Source organism: Peromyscus leucopus, chromosome 9 (genome assembly GCF_004664715.2).
Source record: "Peromyscus leucopus breed LL Stock chromosome 9, UCI_PerLeu_2.1, whole genome shotgun sequence".
Taxonomy (NCBI): Eukaryota; Metazoa; Chordata; class Mammalia; order Rodentia; family Cricetidae; genus Peromyscus; species Peromyscus leucopus.
Genome location: NC_051070.1, coordinates 47,391,228 through 47,416,660, shown reverse-complemented (window position 1 = coordinate 47,416,660; position 25,433 = coordinate 47,391,228). Strand labels below are relative to the sequence as shown.

At 40.7% G+C, this 25,433-nt stretch overlaps 1 protein-coding gene across 1 annotated transcript in view; it reads right to left on the bottom strand.

Annotated features, from left to right (window-relative positions):
- Positions 1-25,433, bottom strand: part of Gtf2f2 (general transcription factor IIF subunit 2) — a 134,793-nt gene that overhangs the window by 20,269 nt on the left and 89,091 nt on the right. The window lies entirely within an intron of this gene.

The window sequence follows — 25,433 nt, the reverse complement described above, 5'->3', positions numbered from 1 at the left end:
CTCTTCAAGCAAAACAAATTGTCTTTATTGTCTAAAATTCATTGTGATTAATCCAAAGCTTCCGCTATCCTGACAAGAAATAAAGGTGTGTTAAAAAAAACCAAAAACCTACCTTCAGAAAAACAACCATAAATACACAATTCCATGTATGCCATGAGGACACTACCCTATAAATGCCTGTATCGTTTAAAGCAGTGACTTTGAGATTTTTATTGAGTCCTCACTTTTACATGAAATTTGCTTCTTAATCCATTTAGTTTAGAAGCACAGTAAATCCAAAAATCTGTTTTAAGAGGGGAAAAGTACAGCTCATGAAAGTGACTATTTTTAAAGACACAAAGGTATCATTGTACCTTTAGATTTTTCATCAGCAGGGTATCAGAATACAAAATGTAACATACTTTAGAAAATTGCCTACCATATCTGGCTAATTTATAATTGAAGAATAAGCATGAAATAAAAGTATTTTTGGAAAAATACCTGGGTTTAACCCTTCTGAATCTCACTGAAATCCAGTCAAGAACAGAATGCAGTGAAGCCTTTAAGGAATTAATGGATGCAATGGAGAACTGAGAATCAGGCTAGAAAACAGCTTGGCTACTGTTGTAGGTTGTTTATTTTTACTTTTTTTTTATTTTTCATTTTTATTTATTTTTTAATTTTTTTTCTGGAGCTGAGGACCGAACCCAGGGCCTTGCACTTGCTAGGCAAGCGCTCTACCACTGAGCTAAATCCCCAACCCCTATTTATTTATTTTATTTTTATGTATGCCTGTTCTCTCTCTCTCTCTCTCCCTCTCTCCCTCTCTCTTTCTCTCTCCCTCCCTCCCTCCCTCCTTCCCTCCCTCCCTCCGTGTGTCACATGTATGTGGGGGCTCAAGGAGACCAAATGACGGTGTTGGACTGCATGGGACTGGGATTTTAGGTGGTTGTGAGCAGCACAATATGCGTGTTGGGAGCTGAACTCAGATGCTCTGGAAGAGCAGCATGTACTTGTGACTGCTGCACCTTTTGTCCGACCTCAGTTATTAATTAATTTTTTTTAAATGTAGAAGTACATGAAAGATGGGAAGAGATCAAAATTAGTGTGTTAAGATTTTTTTTCTCAAATCTCTACAACAAACACCTATGACTTGTATAATCAGAAGATAAATTAAAAGAAAATACCCCCATGTGGTGGTAATCTAATTGTACAGAATTATTATTTTGATTGTATGTTAATAAATAAAGTTGTCTGGGGGTCAGAGCTATTAGAGCCATAGCAAGAGTGTGGCGGTGGTGGCACACGCCATTAATCCCATAGATATCTGTGTGTTCAGGGTCAGAGCTATTAGAGCCATAGCAAGAGTGTGGCGGTGGTGGCACACGCCTTTAATCCCATAAGATCTCTGTGTGTTCAGGGATACAGCCAGCACTGGAGACATATGCCTTTAAGACCTAGGGGGCTGTACATTCAGACAGTGACGAGGCAGTCATGTGTTTGGGTTTACAACCAATGAGAAGGCAGAACAACACACTATAAAAAAAACGAACCGACAGGAAGTAGGTCTCTTTTCGCGAAGCTGGGACAGCAGAAGGAAGGGTGAGATTTAGCTCTGAGCTCTGACCTCTCGGCTTTCTCTTTTACATTGTTTCTGTGTTTCTTATTTAATAAGACGGTTGGTTACATCTACACCCCCATTTGGTTAGAGGTTAGGGATATAACGAAAAGGCTGAACCTAGACACTAACCAAATGTTGTAGTCGGTTAACAGCAGTCCTGGGGACAGGGTAGGTGGTGTTCAGTCAGCTAACAGTGATATGGAGGAAAGGTGACTACAAAATGTATGAGGGTTAGGTGGTACAGAGCTAGCTGCTCAGGGTCCTAGGGAAGGCAAAAAGGATACAGCGACACTTCTAAGTGAAGCAGTCTTGAAGGGATTTGGGGAGACCCTCAGGAGGGGAGGGGAGGGCAGGGGAGTGATTGTAGGAATTAGGCTTTGGTAGCTCCTTGGCAAAATAAAGCAGGCACAAGCAAGTGGCAGTCTGTGGTGTTCTGACTGGCCCTCCCTGCCCTCAGGCACTCAACTCACAGGGACTGACCTCTCTCCATGTGGAAATCTCAATGCTGTCAATCAGATGACCTCCCTTGCTTCAAGCACCTCCCTCTATGATTCTTCTGGAGACATTAAGGAGGAGGCAGCACCAGCCCCTTCTTTCCAAATCAATCACTCCCATTACCCCACATCTGAAGTCCTGAGCTCCAGTGTGTTTAGGCAAGCGCTCTTTATAAATGGCAGCTTAGTCTTGCCATACCTGCACCCTGGATTTATCTGTAGCCTCTGCACTCTGATCCATGTTCATGAGGCACACTTCCCTTTCAATTCTAAAAGTCAATTTCATCATCAGAGTTGTGTCACATTTATTATCAAGGCATCAAATATTTTAAATAAAGGAACATACTGCTGTTTTCTTTTAAATAAAGAGCTCATACAAAAATTTAACCTTTCTATTATACATTAAAAAAAGTCAATTCTCACAGTTTTGTTTTAATTAAGAGGACATCCTATGACTCAAAATTCAAAAGGTTAATCTATGGACTGAAAACACAACACATATCAGAAGAACTTAATCTTAAAATATTTCATTAACCATGAATAGTTTAAAATAGCTTAACAGGCTTTTTTATTTAACACTAAATAATTCATTTAACATTATCTCATGATGTGCCAGGACAATTTGCAACTCTATTTTATTACTAACAATGCTCTAAATTAAACATTGCTGGCTTCACCACACTTTCAACATCAAAACAAGGATTATCTAGGTTTTTCAATATAATGTAATTTGAAAATATTCAGTTCATAAAGCAGAGTAGCCAACTACTGACAGAGGTGTTAGGCTGAATGAGGAGAAAGCTAAATGCTTCTGTGTTCTGACTGTATCTAAGACTAAGTCTTATCTTTTTCAGAACACTAAAAAGTACAGTGTTATTTCCAAGGAACTGTAATAAGGAATATAATATTCTTCATTTTGTTTGTTTTCTCACCAGGCAAACCTGCCTGGCCTCAAACTCACATAGATCCATTTTGCCTCTCAAGAGCAGGGACTCAAGGTGTGTCCCATCATGCCTGGCATAAGAAATATGGTATTATTGGTCACATTTGTTTTATAAACCACTTAACAGATATTTGGCATAAATTCCTAATACCACTATAGGACAATTTTTTCAGAAAAATCTACACATTAAAAGGTTAGGAGAAATTGTAGGTTTTTAATATTCTCTACTCACAAAGAAAAGTGTTTGAAAACATGTTTATAATGCTATGGTAGTTTTGAATCATACCTGTTTGTCACAGTATATGACTTTTATGTAGTCAAGCTTTTAATTTTAAATTTATAACTATGTATGTGTGTCTGTGTGTGGGTAGAGGCCAGAAAAGGGTGTTGGATCCCCTGGAGCTGGTGTTATAGGCAAGTCTAGGCTGCCTCAAGTGGATACTGGGAAATGACCTCTGGTCTTTTGGAAGAGTAGTATGTTCTGTTAAAAGTGGGACAATCTATCCAGCCTAGAAAATCAGAAATTTAAAGCAAAGCAGTAAACAAATATGTGCTTTAAAAACCGTGCTCTAGGGGCTGGAGAGATGGCTTAGCACATACTGAGCACATAGAGTGCATACTCTGCTTGCAGAGAACCCAACTTTGGTTACTAGCGTCCATAGGCAGCTAATAACCACCTGAACTGCCGACTCTAGCGAATCTGAAACCCTCTGGCCTCCACTGACACCTGTACTAACATGTACACATAAAGATACTTACACCTAATCCAAAACAAAAATCCAAATAACAACAACAAAACCTGTTTCTTTGACTGCTATTCACACAACAGTGTTATCATTCCAGGTCTTGGCCATTGTGGTAGTCCGAATGAAACCGGCCCCCATAGGCTTATAGGGAGTGGCACTATTAGGAGGTGGGGCCTTGTTGGAGTGGGTGTGGCCTTGAGGTTTTAGATGCTTAAGCCAGGCCCATTATGTCCAGCACCATGTATGCATGTGCTCACCATGCTTCCCGCCATGATGAAAAGGGACTGAACCTCTGAACTGTAAGCCAGTCCACAGTTAAATGTTTTCCTTTACAAGTACTGCGTGGTCATAGTGTCTCTTCTCAGCAATAGAACACTGACTAAGACAGCCACCAAGGCCTAGCTCCCTGGGTTCAACAACTCACTTACATGTATGCTGAAATGGAAAAATCAATTTAGTTACAGTTTTGGCCAAAGCCAGAAGAGAGAAATCTGTCTGTTTTGCCTGGCATCTGAGTCTTAAGAAAGTAGGCAGTCCTGTGTAAAGCTTGTCATTTGAAGAATAACATGAATTGGAATCAAATACAGCTGTAGCACAAAAGATAAATGAATGCTGCAATGGTGTTTACATTATGAACTGCAGGGCCCTCTGAGGTAAATGGTGAACCAAAGAGAATGTGCCCCCCCCCCCCGACAGTCCTCCACTCCAGCTGATTCTAAGGAATGTAGTGATGGTGTTTTCAGGTCTAATTGTCCAAAAAACAAAACAAAACACCAAAAAACAAAACTCTTAAGATATCACTTAGCAAATGTTGCCAAACTAGTTCAGTTGAAAACCAACCAACAACCAAACAAAAAACCCCACCCATCTTACCCAAAACCAACAAAACAAAAACCTTGAAAATAACAACCCCAAACAGAAATAACCTCACATATACTATCTATACCAAGCTATTAATTAGCAGCCCTCTGATCTATCATATCATATTTGTATTCCAAAGTGTTTTTGATGTTGGTTTTTCCTGCAAAGCAGCAGCCAACATTACTAGAGCAGCGGTCATGGTGCCAGTGGGGATCACCAGCCAGCTGAAAAGACTGGCTTCTCCAAAGAACACTAATTCCTTCCACACAATTCTGCCATGGAGAATCCAGGAACTGGCTGAAGGATTCATCTAGATTGTTCTTAGGGGAGTACATTACAGCTATAGTCAGGCTAGGGAAAACAAACAAAACAAAAATCAAACTTCACTCTATAGAACACAGAAATGTGATCATTTTTGGATTCTAAAACCAGCAACTTATCATATGATTCAATCATTAGCTCCTGCTTGATGCAAAAACAAGACTAAAGTGAGTTCTGTATAAAAATAAAGTAACTCAAGCCTCTGGATCCAGGGCATCCTAGACTGTTGATGACCACAGGGCTTGTCAGAGAGAGAGACTGCAGGATGGGGGTATTGGTGGTGCTGTCTGTCACAGTTCTATGCAGAGCACAGAGGCACACATTGCAGTTGTAGATACAAGACAGGGGGGTAAGGTAGGGATGTTTGAGTCCAGGGGTTTGAGGAGAGTCTATGTAACAAAATAAGACTCCATCTCAAAATACAATCAATCAGGATTCCTTGTGCAGAACTAATTATCCACATCACAATCAATTATAAATAAACTGAGATGGTTTTCAAGTTTGATAAGCATACTATCTCCATTTTAAATATTCACAGCTTTTAAAGAAAATATCATATCCCAAATGAATCTATTATATCAGCTAGCCAGGTGTTGAGGAGGGGCCCATAATCAGTTGGAAATGATGAATCACATTGGACTTTGTTTTCTCTAGATTTCTGTTCGAAACAACAACCACCCACAGTTTTCAGTACAGACAGAGTAAGGTGAAATAAATGACATTTAGTGTAATAAAGACTTTCTAAGTGTCTTTAAAAGAACCACTGCCTAGCTTCTGTTTTTACCTGAAACAGTATAACATAGTCAATCACTTAACTAATTCTCACTTCTCCAGGGAGAATATACAAGAGCAGGCAATAGTCTCTATTTACCTATTAGTTAAACAGTAGAAATCTCCACTAAACACTCCAAAATACAAATATCTTACCTCACTCTCTCAACATTTTATCATCTTCCTTGATCAACAGCCCCCCCCCCCTTAAATTTCTTTGTTTTTCAAGGCAGGGCTTCTCTCTGTAGCCCTGGCTGTCCTGGAACTCATTCTTTAGACCAGGGTGGCCTCCAACTCACAGAGATCCACCTGCCTCTGCCTCCCAAGTCCTGGGATCCAAGGCATGTAACACCATGCCTGGCTATGATTTCCTTTTCTTCTCTAACTGAATCTTTTTTAGCATCAAGGTATGTTCAGTGGACAGGATTCCTCTAAGCAGGGTACCCAGCACCCTGGCTGCAGCAAGCAGTAAGAACATCTGCTCAGCTGGGGAGGGGTCAAGGAGAAGGCGGCACACTTTGGGAGCAACCGGGTATCTCATCTTCACACTGACTCAAGATTTTGTCCAAGTAATTAGAAATTTTGGTAACTTTCAACTTATCCATTACAGTACTTATTTCCTTAGTTCAAGCCAGGCATTATTTCTCATACACTTAAAGATGAGTACACCTGCACACATCACATGACACACACACACACACAGTAAATCTCTGGCACAAACGATCTTCTTAAAAACAATGTACACTAGAGTACACAAGTGAGCCACACCATCAAGGCAGGGCTAGCATGCACACCCCGGGCTTCAGGCTTCAGTTCAGCATGGGTGTAATGGTGGTTAAATTAGTCAGTTTTCCTAAGATCTTGGTACCAAAGAAAAATGCTATCAAGGAAAATGAAATAGAGGCTTGAGGAGATGGCTCAGTGGTTAAGATGGACTATGGCTCTCGCAAAGGATCCATCTTCAGTTCCCAGCAACCACAATAGGTGGCTCACAACCACTGGGAACTCTAGTTCCAGGGATTCAAAGCTCTCTGACCTTTGAGGGCACCTGTGGGCACATATGCACACATATGGTAACACATAAACTCACACAAGCACACATAAATAATGAAATAATAATTGTAAAGCCCTTAACAAGGTCTGAGGACACACAGTTCAGTAGTGCTTGAGAACCTAGGCTCAACCTCAGGAATGAGGGTGGGGAAAAAAAGAAAAAGGAGGAAGAGGGGGAGGGGAGGAGAGGAGGAGGAAAAAGAGAAGGGGAGGGAGAGCAAGAGGAGGGGGGAAGGGAAGAAGAGGAGAATGCTGGCATACTATTAGTATGCTTTAGTTGTTATTGTACCTGTTGTTGCTACTGAAGGACCCATATTACACCAATATGTATAGGAATTACCTCAAGAAGCACATTTTTTTTTTTTTTGTTTTTTGTTTTTTGTTTTTTGAGACAGGGTTTCTCTGTGTAGTTTTGTGCCTTTCCTGGAACTCACTTTGTAGACCAGGCTGGCCTCTGCCTCCCGAGTGCTGGGATTAAAGGTGTGCGCCACCACTGCCGGCCAGAAGCACATATCTTTTAATTATTACTTGGTTTATATACTAGATTTTAGAAATACAACTTAGGAAACCTGTGTTCATTTATTATTATTTTAATGGTGGTGTTTTGTTACATTAGATTAAAAATGTCCTTCATCAGGGGCTAGAAAGAAGGCTCAGAGGTTAAAAGCATTGGCTACTCTTCCAAAGGTCCTGAGTTCAATTCCCAGTAACCGCATAGTGGCTCACAACCATCTATAATGAGATGATGCCGTCTTCTGGCATGCAGACATATATGCAGATATACTACTGTATACATAATAAATCTTTAATAATTCATTACAATTCACCTTTGCACCAAAAGACATAAAATTTGATAGCTGACGGTATAGAGTAACCGTACATAATTTTTTTTAAATACCACTTTTTAAAAATGTTATTTCACCTTTTTTTTTTAAAGCTTTTTTAGACACTTAGTTTCACTTGAGTCCAGGTTGGTAATCCTATATCAGCCCCATCAATGTTGGGATTACAGGCATGTACAACCATGACTGGCTCACTGGAGTCGACATATTTGATATAATTTAAACATTCAATCCTTTGGGACACTCAAGTCAAGTCTCAATGGTTTTTAACCAGTAGTGACTAGAATGTGCCTGAATTTAATGAAAGTAAACACATATATCTGAGTGGAAGATCCTGAAACATACAGATTACTTTGACCAACAATTAGTCTAAAGCATTTCCCCCATATTAAAACATTATCCATGAAGACTACATAATTTTCTTCATAGAGCTAGAAACTGCATGGGTCCAACTAAATAATATTTTTCATGCTAATAGTAGAAGCAGGAAAGCACTGTAGAAATGGTTCATCCTGTTTGTCCTAAATGCAAAGTTTTCTGCAGCAACAAGATACAGACAGTAAAAATTACAATATAGCTACATGGAGCCATAAGGCAAGCCACGAAGTGACGAGCAATAGCCTACTTTTCTGAGCTGCTGGTATAGTGAGCTGGGTCACTAATGCAGAATTTTGCAAATGCTGCTTTGGTATACAACAGTGTATGTGACCAACGTGAGTGTTGGAACCTCTAGCTCGCCCCTACATAATCCAGAAAGCCCACCCCCATCTTTCCAAACCCATACCACTCTGAGATCTCCCAACAAAGGGAAGACATCAAAAAGCTCAGTTCTGCATTCTTGGCAGCCACTGCAGCTTCCTCCCCTCAAGTTGCTAGTTGCTTGCCCAAGTCCCCCACCCCCCCACCCCCCAGAGCGCTCAGCTTCTGACCATACGCTTGTGGTAGACACATCATCATCCCTTGCCTATAACCATATATATAATCTTCCTGTTTCAGTCTGGGCGTGTGGCTTCTCCAGCCTCGATCTCTAGGACTGGAGAACCGGTTCGGGAGTTGCTTTGCTCAAATAAACCTGTTGTTGTAAGTTTTCAATTTGGCTGGATCTGGCTTACCACGTCAGTGGAGAAACCTATTATGGGGTGGGGGGCAGAAAACTGATTAATGAGGTTGGTTGACTCAGGAAAATCAACTCAGGTTGATTTCCAGGAGGAAAGTAGGAAGGTAAAAGTTCTTGCAACTTTTGCCAAATTAGTCAACTTGCAACATTTTTATACCAAGTTCCTTTCTCTAGATTCCTCTACAACTGACTCAAGGCTTTCATGCTGTCTGAAGGCAAGGGCAAAGTCCATGTCCATAGAACAGGATAAAGTTCTAGTAACAACCACAGCTAAAGCTCTGGTCTCCTGGTACAATCTACCCAATAACCAAGTTAGGCAGGAACAAATGAAAAGATACAAAGTACAAGAACACACATGTGACTGAACAGTCTAAAACATGCCTATTTTTTCTCTTTTTATTTAAAGCCATGAAGGAAATCAGTAAGGATCAAAATGACAATATTAAAGGAATGTGGACTTTTATGGAAATAATTCATATAAACTGTGTGGCTTAAAAGTATAAGAGAATGTTTAAAAGAGCAATTTATATATGAAAGGAGCACGAAGGTTTAAATAAAATTAGCCTTTGGAGATTTCATAGCAGATGGCACACTGATGTTCTTTATGTCATTTAAGATAGACTAGATTCTTCAAATTATAAATGCTACCATGAATAACTTACTATCTTCTCCCCCAAAAAATGTCTATTAGAGAACATGTGTTTTCTGAAGGACATATTTGCACTACATGTAATCTGAAGGAATCTCATTTACATAGTGGAAACAGACTCAAGAGAAGTGTGCACTTAATTAAGCAGGCTACCAGGTATGACGGCACAAAGCCTGTAATCCCAGCACTTCAGAGACAGAGGCAGTTGGACCTCTTTGGGTTCTTGGCCAACTAGGGCCATATAGCGAGACTGAGAAGTATAAGAAAGGACGTAAAATGAGATTGAAAGAGGCTGATCTAACACAAACGTGACAGCAGGAAGATGGAAAACATTACTGTAGCTAGAGTTTTTCTGGTCCTGTTTGGTCCACAGTCAGGACAAATCTCTCTCACTTGCCAGTCCCGCAGCCGCTCAAACCCAACCAAGTAAACACAGAGACTTATAATATTTACAAATTGTATGGGTGTGGCAGGCTTCTTGCTAACTGTTCTTATATCTTAAATTAACCTATTTCTATTAACCTATAAGTTGCCAGGTAGCTCGTGGCTTACTGTTATCTTAACATCTGCTTCTCATCGTGGTGGCTGGCAGCGTCACTCTGACTCAGCCTTCTTGTTCCCAGAATTCTTCTCTCTGCTAGTCCTGCTTATACTTCCTGCCTGGCTACTGGACAAACAAGTGTTTTATCAATCAATCAATCAATCATAGCAATACATTCACAGCATAGAGAACATCCCACAACACATTACTGTGGTGAGAAGTATCTTCATTTTTCATCTTTTATTACATTAAAAACTAAAGGCTTGGGGGCTGAAGAGAAGGCTCAGTGGTTAAAGAGCACTTGATGCTCTTGCATAGGACCAAGATTCAATTCTGAGCACTCATATGGTGGCTCAGAAACATCTATTGACTCCATTTCCAGGGGGTCTGATGCCTTCTTCTGGTCTACATGGGCATACACATACATACATTCAGGCAAAATACTCATACACATAAAATAAAACAAAAAAACCTGAAGGCTTTTTGTGTGTGGTGGTATACGCCTCAAGCAAAGAACTGAGAATTCCAGGCTAACTTGGATCATATAGTGAGTGTGAAGACTGCCTGGGCTATAGAATGAGACTTTGTCTCAAAAAACAAAACAAAGACACCGAAGACTTATAACCAGAATTATTTGAAGTTAAGTTAAATACCTAGGCTATTAAGCAGCCTCAATTTGTAACCCCCAATTTCTCTGACTCTTAAAAATGTTAAGGCTAGAGATCAAATAAGGTGTTTACAATGAGAGAAGTACTATTTCTCTAGCTAGCTACAAAAGTCTGAATCATTTTTCTAAATTAAAATTTCTACACTCTATGACTATGTGATGCGTACCAACACAAGATAGCAGTAGAATCAAACAACTTCTCTTCAGTAAATTAAAAAGCACCATCTACAAAATTCCAGTTGCCTATAAGTGGAAATCAGAATTGTTGGCTGTGCATCACGTCAAACTGCAGGAAGTTACCCAGGTGTATACTAACCAAGGGCTGTTGCTATGGTGACTAAGCAAATATAGCAAGAGGCTAATTCATTAGTGACTCAGTGAAAATATAAATGCTGGAATAGATGGGAAATATCTGGCAGTGTATAGCCACTAATGTGGGCTGAGATTCATAAAGAGTTTCTTAAAAGAAAATGCAAATTTTAGCATGCTGTTTGAAAAATTAAAAGAGATTTTCGTGCTAACTAAAGCCTAATCAAGTCAGGAAGAAAAAAATTAGAGAAGGAGGTAGCTTTCAAGGGAGAGAGCTCTATTTAGGACCAGCTGCTGAGGCACTGATATTGATATTACATGGGGAAAACCTCCAAGATTGCCAAACAGGACTGCGAATAGGCAAAGGGCCCCCACAGCCTTCAGCCATATGGTCTCTGGCTCTCTCTTCATTGAGGGGATACATAGGAGGCTAAAAGGAGGCTTTGTGCACATGTTTTTCTTATTAGAAGAAAGTAAACTTTAAACAGTAAAAATAAAAGCTGGAGATAAACACCTGAGAAACAATTTCAAAAGACAAATGCTGGATTTGGATTTGACCTGAAGCAGTTAAATTTCCATGCTAAATAATTCGTCCCATACAAAAGTTGCAAACTAAGAAAATCTAAGGATTTTTGCCATTTCTTATGATTTTATAGTCATTCTTCACGGACTCCTAAGTAACAAAAGCTGCTATTTCATTCAATGTTATATTGTGATCTTTTGATGCTATAACACTACAAAAATCTAGTTCTAAGTGAAGCACTGTCTTAATTACATGGAATGTATCGCTAAGAACTACAGCACCTCATACTAGACAGACACATTACTAGGACTTGCTTTAGTTAGATTTCCTCCAAAACCACCGGGACTATGGAGACTGGCAATAAACAAAATTTACTGACTTCCACAAATATAAGGCAGTGGTATTCTTGGTTTTGTTTGTTTCTCTGTTTTTCAAGACAGGGTTTCTCTGTAGTTTTGGTGCCTGTCCTGGATCTTGCTCTGTAGACCAGGCTGGCCTCGAACTCACAGAGATCCACCTGGCTTTGCCTCCTGAGTGTTGGGATTAAAGGTGTGTGCTGCCAATGTCACCACCTGGCATTTTTGTCTCATCTTTGGTTAAGTGTGTCAGCTTATAAGTTCTTTAGCTTATTTAGTTCTTTAATTTATCCTTCTAAATTTCTTTGTTAGGTCTTGTAAACCCTATTCTACTTATCCCAGACTGGTGCACACTGCCCCGTTAGAAATTCTCCTCTCAACCTCCCACCTCTCACTTTTCCAGAACAGGACCTCATCAACCATTCATCCACGTTTCCCAATACATACACTGGAGCTGCCTCTCTCCCACACCACAAAGCATTCTATCAACACTCCGCAATTCCTCTGAAATACGCATTCGTGCTTCCGTCTTACCAGTCACGCTCTTCTAATAAAAAAAAAAGCCCCTTTTCAGACTAACTCCACACATCTCCCATCTCCCAACAGACTGTCACAGGCCAGTCCGTCCAGAGAGCCAAGCAAGACCATGGAGGAGAGCTGCAATAGGAAGGGAACACACCCACAGAGAAGGCGGAGTGATTGTCTGGAGGACTAAGGCGAGGCTTGCTTTAGGAGGAGGATGTCCTCAGTAGGCATTTACTGTGCAAAAGGAAGGAGAATTGGGACACAGGAGAAGGTGACCAATTCCATGAAAGCTGAGGAAACCTCAGAAGTCCTAAGAGAGAAAGTAAGAGAAGAGAACAAGAGAGTGTGAGAAAGAAAGAAAGCAGGAGAGGAACAGACAGAACAGAGGACAGAAGTGAGGCTGAAGAAGGCCCGAATACCCAGCTAAGCTATCGGGAGCCAGCTATTAGACTGGAGGGCTGTAGCAAAGAACTGGTTTTAAACTGCACATCATGTCCAGCAGGAAGAGTAAGGAGAATGAGCTAGGACAAGTGAGCAAGAAAGCAACGCCCCAGAGCTGACTGACGGAAGAATGGGCTGTGAGTGTAGGGAGCAGACACGCGACACGAACTTCCAAAGGGCTGGGGCCAGCACTACCTGGGCAGTGTACTGCAGGAGCCTACAGCAAAAGCCTTGACATGATACAGAGGGGAAGGCAAGGCAGAACGGACAGCTCCCAAAGAAACCTTCTGGAGCCTCTAAGGATGTTCACTCAGGAAGCCTTTTGTTAGTCCTGGTCCTCATCTCCCATGGCAATGCCTTCTTGGGCTGCATGTCCCCAGGGAAGCTGTCCCTCGATCCACAACGTCCTATTTCCCCAAGTACTTTATTCATCTCTCTACTGCAGCAGTGGTCCCCAGCTACTTACAAAGTGAGCATAACGTCAACGATCCACCATGTTATTCAATTACACTCTACTTAATACATTCAGAGTCCAGAAGCCATCAGGTAACAGACATTAACTACTGCTCTACAAATTGTTTAAAGTGCATTATAAAACTTCCAGAGAACTCTTCAGTGAAAGCAGACAAGGCAGGGGCACTGGAGAGGAAGCCCACTGCATGCTCTCTGCACATGTTTGTAGCGAAGCGTCACGGTCATGTGCTGAAAGTTCGTGGCTGGGTAAATGTCCACACACGTATGCCCTGTGGGACCACGGGTCTGTTTTAGAAAACCGGTCTGCACACCTGCAGTTCTGCAGTGCTCAATCTTGTTTTTCTTAGGGTAAAGAAATCAATAAACTGAAACTCAAAATCAAGTTTTTGTCTGTATCTGATCAATAGTCCGCTTTATTTTACATTTTTATTGAAATAACTATGAGAACATATTTTACGTCAAATGATTATATACTCTTCTAGGTTTCATATGCTAGTGAGATTTTTTAAAAAATGTCAATACACATTTATAGGTTAATAGTGATATAACTTAAGGAAAGAGAGAAACAACTGGAAAAAGCATTACATGCCAATAGTGTGAGAATCCCAAGTAGTTTTTCTACATTCCAGCTGTGCCATATTTATTAAAAGGAAAGCAATTACGATAAGGCCAATTCTTAGCAAAAACGCTCAACTTTCTACCAAGGGTTTGCACTACAGGAAGACTCAAAAGAAAGCTTGGATCAGGCAGCTGTATTTCTACATGATTAAGATGAAATAGTCAAACAGCACATTTCTCTCAATATCCTGGCTTGAAAACAAAAGTTTTTACTGGAGCTTTATTAATTTGGTAAAAATTGTCTTTAAATCGACATGGAAGACCAAACAAGTAATAAAACTTGAGAAAAGAAAATGAATAATACTGGGAACTGTAATATCCTAAACATTAACATATACTAGATAATATTGACATGTATTAAGCTGCAAGAAGCAAAATGCTACTCTTTCTGATAGGACACCAGAGTGACGGAGAAGCAAAGGTGACTAGGAAACGGGCCCCACTATGTATAGGAATGGCATCAGCTTCTGAAGGGAGGGTTGCTCAAACCAAGCACCTACAAGGAGGAAAGCTCCACCCCTGTGACATGCTCTATGGCCCCACAGATAGTTTTGGATGGGTAACCCCACCGCTTGGAATAGACTTTGTACAGCACAAAAAGATCCATAATACAACTAAGTCTCCGCTAGCTACCTAGAATCCTCTCTGTGGAAGAAAATAGTAATACAATTTCTGGCAGTGTACCTTTCAATATATATTCTGACACTGCACTTCAAAAGTCCCTGAATGTTCCTGTCTTTGCTCTAACCTTCTACTCACTACTGTCTTTGGGAGGAAACATGTTAAGAGACCAGTGCTGTTCTTTAGGGCAAAGATTAACTGTGGTGAGGCAGTTAAAAAAAATAAACTTCTGGACCGGGTGGTGGTGGCACAGCCTTTAATCCCAGCACTCAGGAGGCAGAGCCAGGCGGATCTCTGTGAGTTTGAGGCCAGCCTGGTCTACAGAGAGAGATCCAGGATAGGTTCCAAAACCACACAGAGAAACCAACCAACCAACAAACAAACAAATAAATAAACAAACCTCTGGGTGGGCAAGAGGGTGGGCACCTACACTCCAAACATTTTGAAGCCTTAGGCAGGAGGATGACTTCAAGAACAGCTTGGACACTTCTGAGAAATATATTATCAGCTCACTTTGTCATTGTGTGAACATCAGTGTACTTCACCAACTAAGAGAGCTACAATTTAAAGAAGTGATAATTTTAAGGGATGATGATAATTTTATGGTCTCTCGTAAAAAAAATTCTGTAGCATATGACTACAGTTTAGCTTGCAGAAGAAATAGAATTTGGGTTAAATAGAACATTGTTTTATTCTTGTCTGCTTATTATTTGAAAGCATACCGGTAACCTGTTAAGAAGTCTTTACGTTTTAGACTTTATGTCAGTAGCTCTTACACACTCTAAGGGCCACCTATATCACATTCTTCAGATTGTCTGTGAACTACTGTGTCTACTTCCAGCTCAGACTTCTGCTGCTGGTTCTGGAACCTACATTCCAGATACAGACCTGAGCTGATCTGCATCCTCACACAAAAGCTTGAAAAAGCCTGTACTTGGCAAGCCCTTCAAAGAGAGATCTTATCTTTCTTGTGTTTTGTAGATACAATCATGGACAGTGCCTACAAAAGACGGTGGCTCACAATGCAGCTGGAGAGTTAAGGAATGTTCACCGGACCAACTATAAAATACCCTGATATGGGGAGAGCAGTGCAAAACAACAGTCGAGCATCGCCTGGCTCACACACGAGGCACAGGGTTTGGCCACCAGTCAAAACAAAACTAGACTTTAAAGCTGCCTGCTTTGGCCATGATAGAAATTTTAATGATCAGCAGAGAAATCGACTCTGGAAATCAGCAGCTTAATAGTAAGAGCTTGTTTGCTTGCACGGTTCAGTTTCCTAGCCAAGCACTGGGAAAGACGTCAGGATATTTACTTAGCAATACTTTATTACATAGCCAAGTTACAGAAAGATGGCACAAATGTATCATTATCACAAAGACCAAGTTACCCTAATGAAGGGTCTTAAGCTGAGACAACCTTCTTTCATTTTGTGACTTATTAGATACTATGAATGACATGTGCCTTCACCAGAACCAAAAAGAATTTCAGAAACCATCTCAGCAACCAAAACAGATGTCACAAGGCTTAGTATGGCAGCTCTGAGCACTCAGCTCAGAACTTATGCAGTCCTCTTTAACACACATTGGATTCCTAGCTCCCAGGAATTAAAAACAGTAAATCAGAAAAGAAAAGCCAGCATTGGTGGCGCACACCTTTAATCCCAGCACTTGGGAGGCAGAGGCAGGCGGATCTCTGAGTTCGAGGCCAGCCTGGTCTACAGAGTAAGTTCCAGGAAAGGCAGGACTACACAGAGAAACCCTGTCTCCACCCATACCTCCCAAAAAGGAGAGGGCTGCAAGAGACTGCTAACATGATAAAAATGGCAGCTCTGAGAGAAAAACGGACGACCTGCAGAAGAGAAGGAAAAGAACACGTGAACTGTAATACCCAGGACTCACTTGAAAAGACTATATGCTATTCTTGACAGTACTCGGAAGCACCCAGAGCGCAGTTCAAACACAGGTGCTCATTCATATGAAAACATGAGCTAAAGAGAAGGAAGGCTAGGCTTGGTTCTCAATGAAGTCTGTATATAAGGTGTGCACACTGTTTACAAAGACCCATTACAGTTATTTTCATTAGATCATTTAAGAAGTATACAGGAAACCTTTGCTGGAGACAGCAATAGCTAGTAAGTGAAGAGAGAACTGCCATGAACTTGAGGCCAGCGTGGGCTACACAGTAATTTTCAGGCTAATTGGGTCTATAACATGAGACCCTTTCTCAAATATCCACAAAGGAATGGTAATTATCCTTATTTGTGTTTTTCTTGCCAGCTCTTTGAGCTTATTAATTGTATATCTTACTGGACAAATACCTTCAATCTTCCAAAGTTAAAAAAATATAAATTAATATAAACAACTTATTCCTATAAAATTCAAGAAAGAAAACATAGTAACAGAAAAACCAAGAGATAATTTTTAGAACAAACTATTCATGAAAAAGTAAATTATTTCTTTAACATGATTACCAGTAGTTATTTTATATATATCTGAATAAGTACATTGTACCACCATTTATTCACCATTTAGAGCCTACATAGGCAGGATTCCATGAATTTCACCCCAAAGGATAACATTTTATGATGAAAAAACAAACACTTAAAGATTGTACTTAAAAAGCAGCTAAGCCAAAGTGCACTAATAACAGAAACAGAAGAACCATGAGTAATTAACGTGCTACAGGAAAAAGCCAGATGGCACCCAATGTAATTATATAATAAGAACCGAAAATTCTGTGAACAATAGCATTTGTCCGTCCATCACCACACCCACCCCCTCCCAAACTGATGTGTGTAGTAGACAATTGTGGTAAACAACAGACTCACAAATTAAAGTATTTCTTGTTTATGTTAGGCTTCTGAGGGGTGCGTGTGTGCAAATGTATGCAGTAAGTTTTCTCTATACACCTGCGTCATTCTGGACTACGAAATGAAGTTTTAAAGGCTAATGGTGTAACTACTCCATGAAGTAGATGGACTATACAAATATATTTAATTATGTGGAACACTGAATATCAGATACAATTATCTAGAGTGAGCAACTCTAAGATTAGTGTCTTCCTCATCTGTTCATCCCTGACTGCTGCTACATAATAAATGCACAAGACTTACTTTGAGGGTTATTGCATGAACTTGTGAAGCTTGGCTATGGACACCATTCATTTTATGGTATAGAATACTGACAACTAATGGTGGAAAACTGTGCTCCATATTATTAACAATATAAAATACTGATTCAGGGGTGGGGTGGAATTCTGCTGTGTAGTATTAACTTTGGTTTCAACAGGTATGGATATCTTTAATTTCCTGTCAAACTGTGCTAGTTTTCCATTATTATAAGACATACATGGCACATTCAACTTACAAAGAGAAAAGTTCTGTGCCATAATTCTAGAGGTTTTGGTCCAAGATTAGCTTGGACATCATCATAAGGAGTGAGTGAAGGGCAGAACCACTCACTTTATGGCCGCAATGCAAAAGAGGGGAGGAAGACAGCTGGTACCCTAGTACCTTTTTTGAGGCCACATGTTCTTGGCAAAAGCCCTACCTCTCACAAGGCTGCACTTAGGTTTCCCTACCTCACGACACACCTCTGGGCAATCAAACCTCAGACACAGATCTTTGGGGGACACTTAAGATTACAACTACAGCACGACAGCACATGTATATATCACATAATATGTCACACCAAATATATATATTTATTTTTTGTTTTTTTGAGACAGGGTTTCTCTGTGTAGCTTTGTGCCTTTCCTGGAACTCACTTGGTAGCCCAGGCTGGCCTCGAACTCACAGAGATCTACCTGCCTCTGCCTCCCAAGTGCTGGGGTTAAAGGCGTGTGCCACCACTGCCTGGTCAAATGTTATTATGAAAATACATTCTTATTAAGATTGAAGAATTAACTTTGGAGGAGGGGTAGAGAGATGGCTCAGCAGGGTAAAACCATTAGGATTTGATAAAAGAAGAAAAGCCTATAACTTGATTATCAAATCAGACTAAGTTGGACATGGTGGTACATCTGTAATAATCCCAACACTGAAGTGACTAAGGCAGGAGAATCTCAAGTGAAAGCTAGGCCGGGACATACAGAAACCTAAAAAGCAAACCGAAGACTACAAACTTTAAATTATCAAGAGGCTGGAGAGATAGCTCAGTAGTTCACAGCACTTTTAGAGGATCCCAGTGTTACAACGGGCAGCTCACAATCACCTGTCACTCCAGCTCTGAGAGGGTCTGACGCTCCACAAGCGCCGTATACATGGAGCACACCCCCATACATGCCTAAAAGAAAAGTCTTAAGAAAGTCAAGGGGATGAAGATGGCTCAGTAGGTAAGAGCATGCACCACTCTTCCAGGGAACCAGAGTTCAATTCCAGGCACCCACCTCAAGGGCGCACACATTTCAAGTGCCTCAATTCCAGCTCCAGGGGATAGAACTCTGGCCTCTGCACACATCTTCACATAATCACAAAACAGACAAGACAAACACACACACACCATTTAAAAACAAGATCATAAGCAACATGTATTCATGTAACAAGTATTTTTCATGCACTCCACACGTTATACTTCATATTAGTTGATGAGCACACAATGCATTAGTCATAACTAACAAAGGTAGTTATGTTAATTTTATTATTAAAGTGTTAATAATAAAACTGAGAAGTAGCATGGCAGGTGTGGTGCTCTGAATGAGAATGGCCCCTACAGGCTCATGTATTTGAATGCTTAGCCATCAGGGAGTAGCATTATTTGACAAGGATTAGATGTGGCCTTGCTGGAGGAAGTATGTCGTGTGTGTGTGTGTGTGTGTGTGTGTGTGTGTGTGTGTGTGTGTGTGTGTACTTTGAGGTTTCAAAGGCCACACCAGACTCAGCAATGTCTCCCCCGTCCTCTCTACTGGTTTAACACCACACTCTCTGTCATGATGATAATGAACAGAAGAGTTGCCTTGGTCCTGGTGTCTCTTCACAGCAACACAACAGTGACTGTTAAGACAGCAAGGAACTAGGAAGCTGCACTGAGAGGAAGGCTACATCATTTCAGCCTGGAGGGCAGGGAGGGCAATGTGAACGGAGGAACTGCACGATAGGAAGGAGGCTGCCACTTGAAGATCTGGCAAAAGGCTTTTCCCATGCAGAAGAAACTGGAGATGAGACTGTGCTGTTTGGCAGACAGAAGTGGTCTCCTGGGCTGCTGCCAATGAATGAGAGGAGGCTGAAGAAGTCTCAAGATCCGACCACAAAGTCCTGAGGGTCGGAACATGTATGACCTTGCAAATTCTTTAAATTAAAAACAAATCAATTTACTTAATGCAAGAATCTTGCTATGTAGCCCAGGTTGGCCTCAAACCCACCATGCAGCACAGGATGAGCGTTGATTCATGGCATTCCTCCTGTGCATCACACTGGCTTCTACCTGCAAGAGCCCAGTGCTTGATCTGATGTACTGCTGTCACAGTTAATCTACTGAGAAACAAAACCTACAGCTTACTTAGTGTTACAATAGGATTCTAGGGTGGGTTTAGGTATGCAAAATGACAGCCATCCAAGTATGACAGTCAAGGGCAGTGGTTCTCAACCTTCCTAAGGCTGAGACCCTTTAATGCAGTTCCTCATGTTGTGGTGACCCCCTAATAATAAAATTATTTCATTGCTACTTCATAACTGTAATTTTGTTACTGTTATGAATTGTAATAATATGAATATCTGATATACAACCCCTTCAACTCACAAGTTGAGAACCTTTGGTCAAGGGGAATGCAAACCACACGAATATGAAACTCAGGAGATTGGTCTCAGGAGGACACACACGTTTCCACACATGCACACACTACACACATGTATACACACATATATAGATGTGTATCTATACTGATGTATTTTAAATGGATAAAATGTAGGGTGCAAAGAGTTACAGAGATAAGTGCACCTAAAGGAAGACTAAAGAAATAGCTCCATGGTTAAGAACACTGGCTTCCCTTCCAGAACACTGGGGTCCTATTCCTAGCACCCATATGGTAAAGTCACAACTGTCTGTAACTACAGTTCCAGAGGATCTGATGTCCTCTTCTGGCCTCCAAGGGCACTGCATGCAAGCACATTAAATAAAAATAAATCTTTTTTTTTTTTTTAAATGAAGCAGTTTTTAAAATATATATTTATTTATTTGTCATGTATACAGTGTTATGACTGTAATATCACTGCAAGCCAGAAGAGGGCACCAGATCTCATTACAGATGGTTGTGAGTCACCATGTGGCTGCTGGGAACTGAACTCAGGACCTCTGGAAGACCAGCCAGTGCTCTCAACCTCTGAGCCATCTCTCCAGTCCAAAAATAAATCTTAAAAAAGAAAATATTTTGATTAAGAGTACTGGTTGCTCTTACAGAGCACCTGCGTTCAAATTCCAGCACTCATGGTAATTCACAACCATCCCCAGTTCCACGAGATCCAGTGTTCTCTTCTGGTCTCCACAGGCACCAGGCACACATGGTGCACATACATACATAATACACACATACACAATTTAAGTGAGTTACTGAATGAGGAGGGTGTGTCAAGGATAAAGCCTAGAGGAGACCTAGGAAATTCCTATATAGTAAAGGACACTCACCAGGGACTACCAGTAGATGGAGGCTAGCCGTCAGCCCAGCAATGACACACTCTACAGCCAGCTTTACTCACAGGCTGCTGCCTTAACGTGTTCCTTCATCTATTTACTCATGATGGTTACAAAGTACCATTCCTACTGCTTTGCCTGTGTATGGTGATATTTTATTTGTACTGAAATGTGATTTTATTTGTATGTTAATAAATAAAGTTACCTGGGGGTCAGAGCTAATAGCAAGCCATAGCAGAAGTCTGGCAGTGGTAGCACATGTCCTTAATCCTGATCACATGACAGGCTGCCAGAGGCAGAGATGGTTGTCCTGGTGTCTGTGTTCAAGGATACAGCCAGCATGGAGACACACGCCTTTAATCTCAATACCAACCATAGAGACCTATAGGTCTGTGACAGTGACGAGGAGGTCATGTGGTTGGGTTTACAACCAATAAGAAGGCAGAACAGAAAGTCAATAAAAAGACAGACACACAGGAAGTAGGTCTCTTTCTCAGGGGAAGGATGGCAGTGAAGGGTAAGAAAGGGTTTTAGTATCAGCTCTCAGCTACTGCTCTGACCTCTTGGGCTTTAACTCTGCATTTGGCTCTGTGTTTCTTACTTAATAAGACTGTTACATCTACACTTGTGCTCTGCTGTTCCCACCTGGACTCCCCCCCATGTCTAGACTCCCCACCTGACTTTACTGTATCAGTGGACTTATGAACTCTACTATTTACTGCCTATGCCAATCTCTTACATCGCATAAAAACAGGACACTACACCAGCTTAATCAATTTTCCAAAAGCAGTATCTTTGGTTGGTTTTCTAATGTTCCATGGCTTAATATGCTTAGACACTTAGCAAAATATCTGTTGACCAATGAGTAATAAGTAATGCTCAGGAGCTATGACACATGGGGAAGGAATGGAAGTATGTTAGTCAATGTGACATGTCATAAGTTAAAAAGGAAAGACTAATAATGACCAAAGTCCTGGGAAGCCCAGGAGACTCTAATTGGTTAAGCCCCAGACTTACAACTTTTATTCCTTTTTTTATTCAGAAAATACTTTAGACCTATTAGCTGTCAGACACATTTCTAATGACTATCTTTACTAGAAATGGATCAATGAGTAACTTCAAAATGACACTATTTCATCAAAATTACTAAAGCATTCCAGATTTGACATAGACATAAATAAATAAATAAATAAATAAATAAATCAATCACATAGACAAAGCCATTTGCTGTTCTATTCTACTACTTTCCCGCCAATATATGTAGCTCTAACTTCAGTTATGATATCAAACTTCATTTAAATTTGCAAGATCAGAAACTGGGTAAAAATTCCAAATGGAAATAATTATATATCTTATATTACTGTTTTTACTATTTACTTGGTAATCCAACAGTCATGGCACTAATAATATTGGTTTAAGTTCTGAGGACTTTAGAGCAAGAGCCATCTAAGAGAGGAAGGAGTGTGCAAGCTTCCTTCTTTTTTCCTAGCACACTAGACAGTATTTTGAAACCACTAGACCTGGAAGAGGTAACCTGTCAGTCAATAGTGTCTTGGATTCCATTCGATATTGGTTCAAATTCCAGCTTTGCCATTTACAAAATGTGAGCCTAAGAGAATCATTTAATTTTTCCACAACTCAATTTTCTCACTAGAGAAAGTGGAAATAAGTTTTTCTAAGAGGACAGTAAATGAAAAGAATGGATTCAGGAGACATGAAGCCATTTAAGAGAGATCTGCCACGCAGGTTGACCTGCTCAAAAGTCATTTCCACTAATCAATCATTTTTTTAAAAAATCAATCTTTTTCTCTACTTACAAACTGAGTAACTGCTTTAAAAGTTCTCTTTACAACACCTCAAGACAACTACTTTGGAGTCTCACGCAGACAATGATGTTTAAGAGTCACAGCTTGCACTTTGGGGATAACAAAATGCAAAGACTGAGTTCTGACCATCTCAAAGTATAAATTAAGCTCATCCCACTGGTAAGTTAAAGACTTGACTGACAACATTTGGTGGTCCCAGGCACTGAGTAGCTTACTGACTCACTGTACTGAACAGGATCCACACTAATTAACAAGGGAGCCTATGACATCTTTTTCTAGTCCGAAAAGCTTCAGGGAATCCTAGTCTAAAGGATGAAAACCTTAGTGCCTACAAGGACCAGGAGAAGCACACCATACTTTATGTATTCCACAAAGAGAGCACAGGTCTGCAACACTGGGGAGTGCAGTGCCCTCCCAAGTCTGCCCATTTTGTAGTGGTGGTGCCACATGGAAGCCATATTCACATCTAAGACAGCAATGCTTCACACTAATTATCGTGACCATCTCCTGGCATATGGTAGTAATGTCTTCCTTAACTACACTTGTAAATTACCACAATTTTCTAACATAAAAATAAAAACATCTGAGGGATAAACTCCTTATTCTGATCTGTAATGACACCAGATGGACTAGCCAGAAATGGTTTTGGTTCCACCTAAGGAAACGTGGTCACCTATAGAGACCACCTTCAATAGATAGTTGTAAGTCTTTAGAACAGATTTTCAATAAATGCATCAGGGCCAGCACTGCTCACCGGCCAGAGGCAGAGATGGTTGTCCTGGTGACAAACCTTCCAGTAAACCAAACCGATTAGGTTTTGTCTGGGGCCAATCTATAAATGGTCAAAATCCAGCGACTTCTCTTCCTCCCATGGAAAACTGCCCACTCAAATACCTTGAGCAGGGATTTCAACACTCAGTAATAGGAGGTTTAAAATCAAGTGCTCAGTTTGACAGAATAAAAAGATCAGATTGAGATAAAAAGTCAATGTCTAAATATAGACATTGCTAAGTAGGAAGGTGAAAAAGGAGATGGCCAGATAATAAAGACAATCATTCTATCGAGTTTTGCCTCAGGTTAGTCCTGTTGACTTTCAGCTGTGAGTGAACAAAGACAGACTTATACTGAGGTATTTTCATTCTGCAAAGCTGTGAGGCTCTGGGAAACTGCTACATGGCAATAATGCTGCACTGAACTTAACACTTTAACTTGTAAATGCAGACAAATGCCTTTAAACATACCATTCTGTATATTCATCAGTCAAAGTAGAACTATAAACCTTAAATTTGTTCAAATATTAACCTTTGCTAGTTTTCACTGGACGAATGAGAACCAGTTCCTAAACTCAAAGAACTCGTAATCAAGAGAGACGACAGTAACAGAAGTAAAATAAAAAGCAAATGTGACTAGTGTTAATTAGGGGACATGCACCAAGAACTGGGGAGGTGGTGTCTGCCTTGTGTGGGGCAGCTATCAAGAAGCTTCTGACACCTGGGCTGCATGGGAAGGAATGGAGCCTGGCAAGTAGAAACCAGATGAGGACCCTGGAGAGCAGGTCAGGAGAGCACACGATGTGTGTGGGGGCAGAAAGTGACTGGTCTTGATCCAGCGCACACTTGGCAGCAATATGGGGCCAGAACACAGAGGCTCTTTCTGTTCTCTGGCCTTTAAAAAAACATTTGATTTTAAAGGACTTATACTCCCACATTAAACAACAACAACAACAAAACCCCAAACCAAAAACCACACATCTGGGTTCTACAAGAGAGGAATCACATTTGGTACCAGCAGAGGAACAAAAAGAACAAGCTGAGCGTGGGAGTTTGAAAGACCAGAGATGCTCAGGGTGAAACAGCGCTTACACGCTGAAAGACACTGGATGACCTGAAAGAAGATAATCACTTACATAAATCCTCAGGTTGTTGTTTAGGCCATGAGCTCGCGTTTGAATATATTTTCCTAAAAGTGTCTGCACTCACTTGGAAACCGTCATCTCCTAACAGAAGCAAACCTCCTGGAGCAGTCTGCAGCAGTGAACTTGTGGACACTGCCATGGTCTGTTCCCTGAGAGCTGAAAAAGGGGCGAGCGTTGCCCTCAAGATCTCCTAGGTATCTTTCTTGCCCTAAACAGCATAATTTAGTCCTTCTTTGTGGGTGAGACAGACTCTCTCTTTAGCTCTGGCTGTCCAGGAACTCACCATGTAGACAGACTGGACTTGAACTCACAGAGATTCACCTGCCTTTACCAGCCATGCTTGGATTAAAGACGTGTACCACATACCTGGCTGTTCTAGTGTTTTAAGGGGGTAAATGATGTAATTATGTTATAATCTCAAACCAGCTTCTTCACACTGTTCTTCATTTGCAAATAGACAAGGGGAAGAGGATGCAGGAACAGAAAGAAGCACCCTGATGGCAGAAAAGACTTAGCTGCCTTTATTTTCCATTAGTGCTTCAGAAGGACAGAGTTCCCAGCCTTAAAAAAAAATCTTTAACCATAAAGATTTAT